This window comes from Triticum urartu, chromosome 5A (genome assembly GCF_056163025.1).
Source record: "Triticum urartu cultivar PI428250 chromosome 5A, HENAU_Tu73, whole genome shotgun sequence".
Lineage (NCBI taxonomy): Eukaryota > Viridiplantae > Streptophyta > Magnoliopsida > Poales > Poaceae > Triticum > Triticum urartu.
Window position 1 is genome coordinate 318146529 of NC_141877.1, and position 9093 is coordinate 318155621.

Below are 9093 nucleotides of genomic sequence, written 5' to 3' on the forward strand. Positions count from 1 at the left end.
GCATCCCACTTATGATTAACCCCTATTGCAAGCATCCGCAACTACAACAGATGTATTAAGGTGAACCTAACCATAGCACGAAACATATGGATCCAAATCAGCCCCTTACGAAGCAACGCATAAACTAGGGTTTAAGCTTCTGTCACTCTACCAACCCATCATCTACTTATTACTTCCCAATGCCTCCCTCTAGGCCCAAACAATGGTGAAGTTTCATGTAGTCGAAGTTCACATGACACCACTAGAGGGATGACAACATACATCTCATCAAAATATCGAACGAATACCAAATTCACATGGCTACTTATAGCAAGACTTCTTCCATGTCCTCGGGAACAAACATAACTACTCACAAAGCATATTCATGTACATAATCAGAGGGGTATTAATATGCATAATGGATCTGAACATATGATCTTTCACCAAGTAAACCAACTAGCATCAACTACAAGGAGTAATCAACACTACTAGCAACCCACATGTACCAATCTGAGGTTTGGATACAAAGATTGGATACAAGAGATGAACTAGGGTTTGAGATGAGATGGTGCTAGTGAAGATGTTGATGAAGATTGACCCCCTCTCAATGAGAGGATCGTTGGTGATGACGATGGTGATGATTTCCCCCTCCCGGAGGGAAGTTTCCCCGGTAGAACAGCTCCATTGGAGCCCTAGATTGGTTCTGCCAAGGTTCCACCTCGTGGTGGCGGAGTTTCGTACCGTGAGCTTGCTTATGATTTTTTTTCCTCGACGAAAGACTCCATATAGCCAAATATGGGCATCAGAGGGCCACCAGGGGGCCCACGAGGCAGGGGGCGCGCCCCCACCATCGTGGGCGGTGGGTGGCCCCCTCTGGTACTTTCGCCTAATATTTTTTATATATTCTGAAACGTGCTCCCATGAAGTTTCATGACTTTTGGAGATGTGCAGAATAAGTCTCTAATATTTGCTCCTTTTCCAGCCAGAATTCCAGCTGTCAGCATTCTCCCTCTTCATGTAAACCTTGTAAAATAAGAGAGAATAGGCATAAGTATTGTGACATAATGTGTAATAACAGCCCATAATGCAATAAATATCGATATAAAAGCATGATGCAAAATGGACGTATCAACTCTTACTGGAACAAATCTCCTACTTATGATTAACCCTCCCCCAAGCATCCGCAACTATGAGAAAAGTATTAAGAATAAATTCTAACCATAGCATTAAACTCTTGGATCCAATCGGTCCCTTGCGGAATAGCGCATAAACTGGGGTTTAAGCTTCTGTCACTCTCGCAACCCATCATCTAATTGTTACTCCACAATGCATTCCCTTAGGCCCAAATATGGTGAAGTGCCATGTAGTCGACGTTCGCATGATACCACTAAGGGAATCACAACATACATACTATCAAAATATAGAACATATATCAATTTCACATGATTACTTGTGACATGATTTCTCCCGTGCCCTCAAGAAAAAAGTAACTACTCACAAGTGATAAACATGCTCAAGATCAGAGGGGTATTAAATAGCATAATGGATCCGAACATATAATATTACACCAAATAAACCATATAGTAATCAACTACAAGATGTAATCAACACTACTAGTCACCCACAAGCACCAATATATAGTTCCGGTAACAAGATTGAACACAAGAGATGAACTAGGGTTTGAGATGAGATGGTGTTGTTGAAGATGTTGATGGAGATAGCCCTCCCCAACATGGGCGAGTTGTTGGTGATGATGGTGACGATGATTTCCCTTGTGGGAGGGAAGTTCCCCCGGCGGAATCGCTCCGCCGGAGGGCAAAAGTGCTCCTGCCCAAGTTCCGCCTCGAGACGGCGCCGCTCCGTCCCGAAAATCCTCCCCTTATTTTTATAGGTCAAAATGACTTATATACCAGAAGATGGGCACCAGAGGTGGTCCTGGGTTAGCACAACCCACCAGGGCACGCCCAGGTGGGTTGTGCCCACCTGGTGGGCCTCCTCTGGTACTTATTTGCTCCAATATTCATCATATGTTCCATAAAAATTCTCCGTGAAGTTTCATCTTGTTTGGAGTTGTGCAGAATAGGTAGCCTGACGTAGCTTTTTGAGTTCCAGATTTCATGCTGCCAGAATTCTCCCTCTTTGCGTGTACCTTGCAAATTATGAGAGAAAAAGCATTAGAGTTACTCCTAAAAGCATTATTATGCATAAAAACATCATAAATAACAGTAGGAAAACATGATGCAAATGGACGTATCATTAGCCTCGCCACTTCCCGATATACTCGTAATGCTGTGCGCGTGTGCGATAATGCGAATCACTGATCAAATCCCTTGGAAAGCGGGACAGGATCTCCACCCCGATGGGACGTGGCATTGAAGGAGCTTCCTCGAGCCACATATCGAGTTCTTATGTTTATGACCGGCCATGACCCTTCGCCAAAAGTTGTCAGCCAAAAATACTATTCACATTTGAGCGGTTGGCCTTTGAGGCTAAGTAAAATCGATAGTTTGGAATCTAGATACGGCTCATGGCGGAACTGCGTCGTGCACCATTGGAACATTTTACTGGAGAAGACTATTTCGAATATCCAGAAGAAAGGGAAGTCACCTGCAAGCCGGAGTCTGCAGTCATGGGAGTTACAGGAAGCCGACATTGAAGGCTAGTTTGGGGGCTACCGAGGGAGTCCTAGACTAGGGGGTCCTCAGGTGGCTGGCCTATCTCTCTTGGGCTGGACTGTTGGGCCGCACTATATCCGGACCGAAGACCTTTTGTGCCTTGGTGTGTGCTGCAAGTCAAGATGGAAGATCAGGTGTTTCCTTAATGTAACCAACTATATGTAAACCCTAGTACCCCTCGTGTCTATGAAAAGTCTTAGTCTTAGCATCCTTCAGATTCTTCATATTGATAACTTGATAATAATCCCAAGTGACTCAACAAATATAGCTATGCTCCCCGGCAACGGCGCCAGAAAAAGGTCTTGATAACCCGCAAGTATAGGGGATCGCAACAATTTTAGAGGGTAGAGTATTCAACCCAAATGTATAGATTCGACACAAGGGGAGCCAAAGAATATTTGAAGGTATTAGTAGCTGAGTTGTCAATTCAACCACACCTAGAGATTAATTATCTATAGCAATGTGATCAGTAGCAAAGTAATATGATAGTTTTGATAATAGTAGCAGTAGCAATGGTAACGGTAACAGTGACAACAATAGTTTTGTAGCAAGTGCAACAGTAACAGCAGCAGTAGTAACTTAGCAAAATCAATATAAGATAAATTTGTAGGCATTGGATTGGTGTCTTGTTGTATGATATTCATCATGAGATAGTTATAACCTAGGGCGATACGGCACTAGCTCCAGTTCATCTATATAATGCAGGCATGTATTCCGTAAATAGTCATACTGTAACAACCCAAATTTTCAATTTGGAATGTTATACATTAGATCATCATGCATATCATATTTTATTTGCTTTGGGTTTTGATCCTAGAAAATTCTAAGCAACTCAAGGACCCACGGAGAGAGTTGGGGATTTCGTTATTTTCATATTTGAGTTTTTCTCAAATTTTGAAAATAGGATCATTTGATTTTATTTATTTTATCATCAATTATTTCTATTACAAAAATATGAGAGAGGGAATAAAATGACTTTCCCAAAATATAGAAATATTGAGGATTTAATAAAAAAATCAAATAGTTTTATTTCGGAGTTTTTTTGTTGTTTTTATTTGAATTAGGAAAAATGTGCGTTTTTCAAAATTGCATTTAGGGCCCAAATAAATGTTCACTTTGTCGGGCTTGATTTTAGAAGCCCGGGAAAATTTATTTCGGGATTTTTCGAGTCCGTTTAGTATTTCTTTTTATTATTTTTTTCTTCCGAGCGAAAAAAACGGAACCGACTATGGGCCGAGTCCTGGCCGGGGCCTTTATAAGCCGGGGCAAGCCCGCCCGAAGGCCCAGCCGCCCCGAAACCCTAGCCGCGCCCTAACCCTAGCCGCCAGCCGCTGCCGCCGCCCCGCTGCCGATCCGCCGGAGCCGCGCGTCGCCCGAGGTTCGCCGCACCTCGAAATCCGTGCCGTTTAAAAAAAATCGGTTCGTCGTTTTTCTTTTTCGTCGGATTTTTCCGCGGTTATATTCTGATCGTGATTTCTGATCCGATTTTCATTTTAGTTTATCTTTTCGCTCGTTTATCGGAATCAGGCGTTTCAAGCGCTTGGAGTTTCTTCTCGAAACCCTCTATCCGAATAATCAACTTAAACAAGTTTTTGCTACTGTAAAATTTGATTTAGGTTCAGATTACCCGGAGTGCGCCGCCTGTTACTTCAAATCGTTAGGTTTCACGGATCATTAGCAAGGCAAGTAACACTTTGATCATACCTTTTCTACAACCCAGTTTTTTTGCATTAGATCAATCTTCACACATTGGATGATTAGGATCTAATTAAACTATGGGATGGGAAGTAGATGAGGTAGTACCTATTACCTATTTATTGTCAAACCTTTGGGAGTTACTTCTACGTTTGCTTATTATGCCATGCTATGCTAGTAGACGTGGATTGGGTGAGTGAAATCCATGACAGATGTGAGATTGATAATTAATGGTTTATCTAAGGTGGCAACTTAAATACACATCTGGGTGGATCGAGGCACCTGGGTATTCCAGGACATGCCTGTTTTTTTGGACCGCCACCCAGACTCAAAGGGATCATGAGATTTTTCAAACTAGAAACTTCCGTGTGCAGCCACAAGCCATTATGGGCTATGGCATAGTTGATTAAGTCGTGCGAACTCTTACAGGGTAGTCTAGCAGATGTAGGGGAAAGTAGGTGTACCGGTCTATCCATCGTAAGGTGCTAGCGCTTCTGAAAGACTGTGTCTCGGTCATCCGTTTCTCAAAAACCATGTAGTGCGAGAAATCCAACGGAGGCGATCGAGTCTTGTGGGGAAAAGTGCGCAAACCTCTGCATAGTGTAACAAACTAATCATGATTAGTCGTGTCCCCGGTTATGGACATCTTGAGTATCTAGTATCTGGATTATCATGTGAATCTCAACATGTTACTCTAAAATTAATGTTGTTGGGTTAATGATGATGCTTAATTGGGATTGAGAATGCTGTCAACCATTCTCAATGTTTAACAACCACCATGATAGTAATTAACTTTATTCCTTTTGAAGTAGGGAAAAATTGGCTTTATGCAAAATTGTAACCATAGAGCTTTCCACCAGCCAAATATGCATATAGTATAGTTGTTGCATTCCATTACTCTCTATGTGTTACCTTGCCAGCATATTCCATGTGCTGACCCGTTTTCGGGCTGCAACGTTAATGTTGCAGACTTTTCAGACGACGATTAAGGAGTTTTTAGGTCGTGGTTCTATACTCAGTGATGCCGTTGGAGTTGATGGACTCACTTATCTTCTAAGCCTTCCGTTGTTATCGTAATTAGATGTCCTTAAGCCATATTTATTGTAATAAGTTCTCTTTTGAGACACTCGATGTAATAAGTGTGTGATTGCTACTCTGCCATAAATCCTCCGAGTACTGTGTGGTGTCAGCATTACTGATCCAGGGATGACACCGGAGCACAGAGATCAGACTGTTTGAGGTCTAGTCGCTACAGAGATGGTATCAGAGCACAAGCTGACTGTAGGACACGACCACTAAGCTAAAGACCTAGATCACTACTCACTCTCTTCTCTTCTGACCTCTCATCTTTTCTACTCTTTAGGATGGCGGATGCAAGGAACAAGTTCACCCAACCGGATGAAGATACACCCTTTGGACGCCACTTGAAGGAAGTCACTAGATACCTGAACATAGGAGTACCAAGCTTCACGGGAACCTACAACGCCACTTTACCTGAAGAAGAGCGCTGGATGATTCAAGTTCAAGTTCCAGGAAGGATGTTCATGCCAGTCACTAAGCCCATAGAGTTTTCTTTTGATGCACCAACTTGGGGTCTAGGAAAGAGTATGGCATCTCACATCGCCATGGGACGCATTGGAGAAGTCTACCGCAAGGATCTTAAGGATACTATCTACCAGATTTGCGGGCGCCGAGATGAACACTGGGAGATGATTAACACCAGGAAAGATAGATCAATTGCAGCTTTTATTCAAGAGTTAAATCAGCACATTCGACAACAGGAGAATCAGATGTGCACCGACATGATAGATCTGAAGAAGGCTAAGACTAGAATCAAGGAACTGGAGGAAGAACTCAAGGCTACACGCGAAGATTATGAAGAAGAAATTGAAGTATTGGTGGATAAGAATGCCGACCTAACTATGAAGCTAGCAGTATTTATGGGAGGCCCGACACCAGTAGATGAAGACGAAGAACCCAAGGAGATTAGCCTGGAAGACTACATCATCATCGACGGCACCGACTCGGAAGCAGATAGTAGCGATGATGATTATGTTGATGAAGCAGGAGCAGATATCATGGAGTCTACAACCGTAGAATATTTCTAGTAGACCACCTCATCAGTAGTAGTAGTAGTCCACCATGTAAATATAGTAGTCCGAGCACTTTGCAATAGTTAGATCGATTGTATGCCTTTGTTTGCTTGAATGAAGTGAATTGTTTGCTTTTGCCTCATGTGCATATGGGCAGTGTTTTCTCTTTAGACCCCCTCTATTCTTATATCTCATCTTTTGTAAACCCTCAGATGCCTCCGAGACGTGACCCCGGATTTTCCTTTCCGGTGGAGCTCACCCAGTTGATCCAGCAGCAGAACACCTTGATGCAGTTGCTAGTCCAGAATCAGAATCAGGGGAACAACAACAACAACCCACCACCACCACCTGTTGACCACTTAGCCCGCTTTCTTAGGCTGAATCCGCCGGTGTTTTCCAGTAGCACCGAGCCGATAGTAGCAGATGATTGGCTCCGCAAGACAGCTAGGGAGTTTACCACAGCAGGATGCATAGATGCGGAGAAGGTGAAGTTTGCCGCACATCAGTTAGAAGGACCCGTAGCATCATGGTGGGAGAATTTTACAGCCACCTTCCCAGTCAACACTGTCACATGGGACCAGTTTCAGCAGGCTTTCCGTACTGCCCATGTTTCAGCAGGAGCTATGGCCATGAAGAAGCGTGAGTTTCGTAACTTGCGCCAAGGAGGACGGACAGTTGGCCAGTATGTGGAGGAGTTTAGTAAGCTAGCACGTTATGCCCCAGATGACGTTGCTACGGATGCAGCTAACCAGGAGAAGTTCCTGGAAGGACTGAATGATGAGTTGAGCATGCAGTTGATGGTAGCCACCTTCAACAACTACCAGTAGTTGGTAGACCGTGCTCTTATGATTGAAGGGAGGCAGCAGCAAATTGAGAACCGCAAGAGGAAGTATGGACAAGGAAAGTATAATTCAGGAGCTCAGCAGAAGCCACGTTTTACCCCTAGACCGGGAGGACATTTTCAGCATACCCATGGAGTAGGTAGCTCGCACAATCACAATGGCACCAAGAATGGTAATGGGAATGGAGGAAGCAATGGCCAGAACCGCAACACCCCATCAACCCCAGCCAAGAGAGATCTGAGTCAAGTCACCTGTTTCAAGTGTTCCAAGACCGGACATTATGCCAATGAATGTCCTGAAGGCCAAAACGGCAATGGAAGTTCTGGGAAGAAGCCGAACCCTTTCAACAGGGGACAGGTGAACCACGTTAATGTGGAGGAGGTTGAAGCTCAGTCCGATGCAGTAATAGGTAAGTTTTTGGTTAAGTCATTTACTGCACTCATTCTTTTTGATACTGGTGCATCGCATTCATACATATCAAGGGGATTTGTGGAAAAGTATAGCCTACCCACTAGGGTTCTCAAAACACCTATGCTAGTAAGCTCACCAGGAGCAGAGTACATGGCCAGTCAAGGATGTTTTCAAGTGCCATTAAGTATAGGACGGCATGTTTTCCCAACAGATTTAATTATTCTGGAATCTCAAGGTCTGGATGTGATTCTTGGTATGGATTGGCTGTCGATGTATGGAGGAAACATCGATTGTGCTAGTAAGTCAATTTTGCTTACCACCCCAGAAGGGAGAAGGATCAAGTATGTATCCCGGCATGCGCCAAACAAGACACAAGTAAATTCATTAACAGGAGTTGTGCAGGAGGAAGTACCAGTGGTAAGGGAATTCCCTGATGTATTTCCAGAGGAGTTGCCTGGCATGCCACCGGATAGAGATATTGAGTTCTTGATTGAGCTATTGCCAGGCACATGGCCAATATCAAAGAGACCATATAGGATGCCAGCAAAGGATTTGGTGGAAATTAAGAAATAGATTAAGGAGTTACTGGATAAAGGTTACATTCGCCCAAGTTCTTCACCTTGGGGATCACCAGTACTATTAGTAGAGAAGAAGGATGGATCGTTAAGGATGGTTGTTGATTATCGAGGATTGAATGAAGTAACAATCAAGAACAAGTACTCGCTACCAATGATCAATGATCTGTTTGATCGATTGCAAGGAGCTAAAGTGTTTTCCAAGATCGATTTGCGATCAGGGTACCACCAGTTGAAGATTCGAGAACAGGATATTCCGAAGACAGCTTTTACCACCAGGTATGGGCTGTATGAGTATACCGTTATGTCATTTGGTCTGACTAACACGCCTGCCTATTTTATGAACATGATGAACAAAGTGTTTATGGAGTTTTTCGATAAGTTCGTCGTAGTGTTCATTGATGATATCCTGGTTTATTCAAAGAATGAAGAGGAACATAAGGAGCATTTGCGTTTGGTACTTGGAAAGCTCAGAGAACATCAATTATATGCCAAGTTCAGCAAATGTGAGTTTTCGTTGAAGGAAGTAGGATTCCTCAGACACGTTATATCTGGAGAAGGTATAGCTGTTGATCCCACTAAAGTTGATACCGTGACCAAGTGGGAAGCCCCAACTACCGTTGGAGAGATCCGGAGTTTTCTTGGACTCGCAGGATACTACCAGAGGTTTATTGAGAATTTTTCAAAGATTGCGAAGCCTATGACGGAGTTGTTGAAGAAAGATACCAAGTTCAAATGGACTGAGCAGTGTGAGGCTAGTTTCCAGGAGTTGAAGAAACGCTTGGTTACATCACCAGTGTTGATTTTGCCAGATCAGACCTAG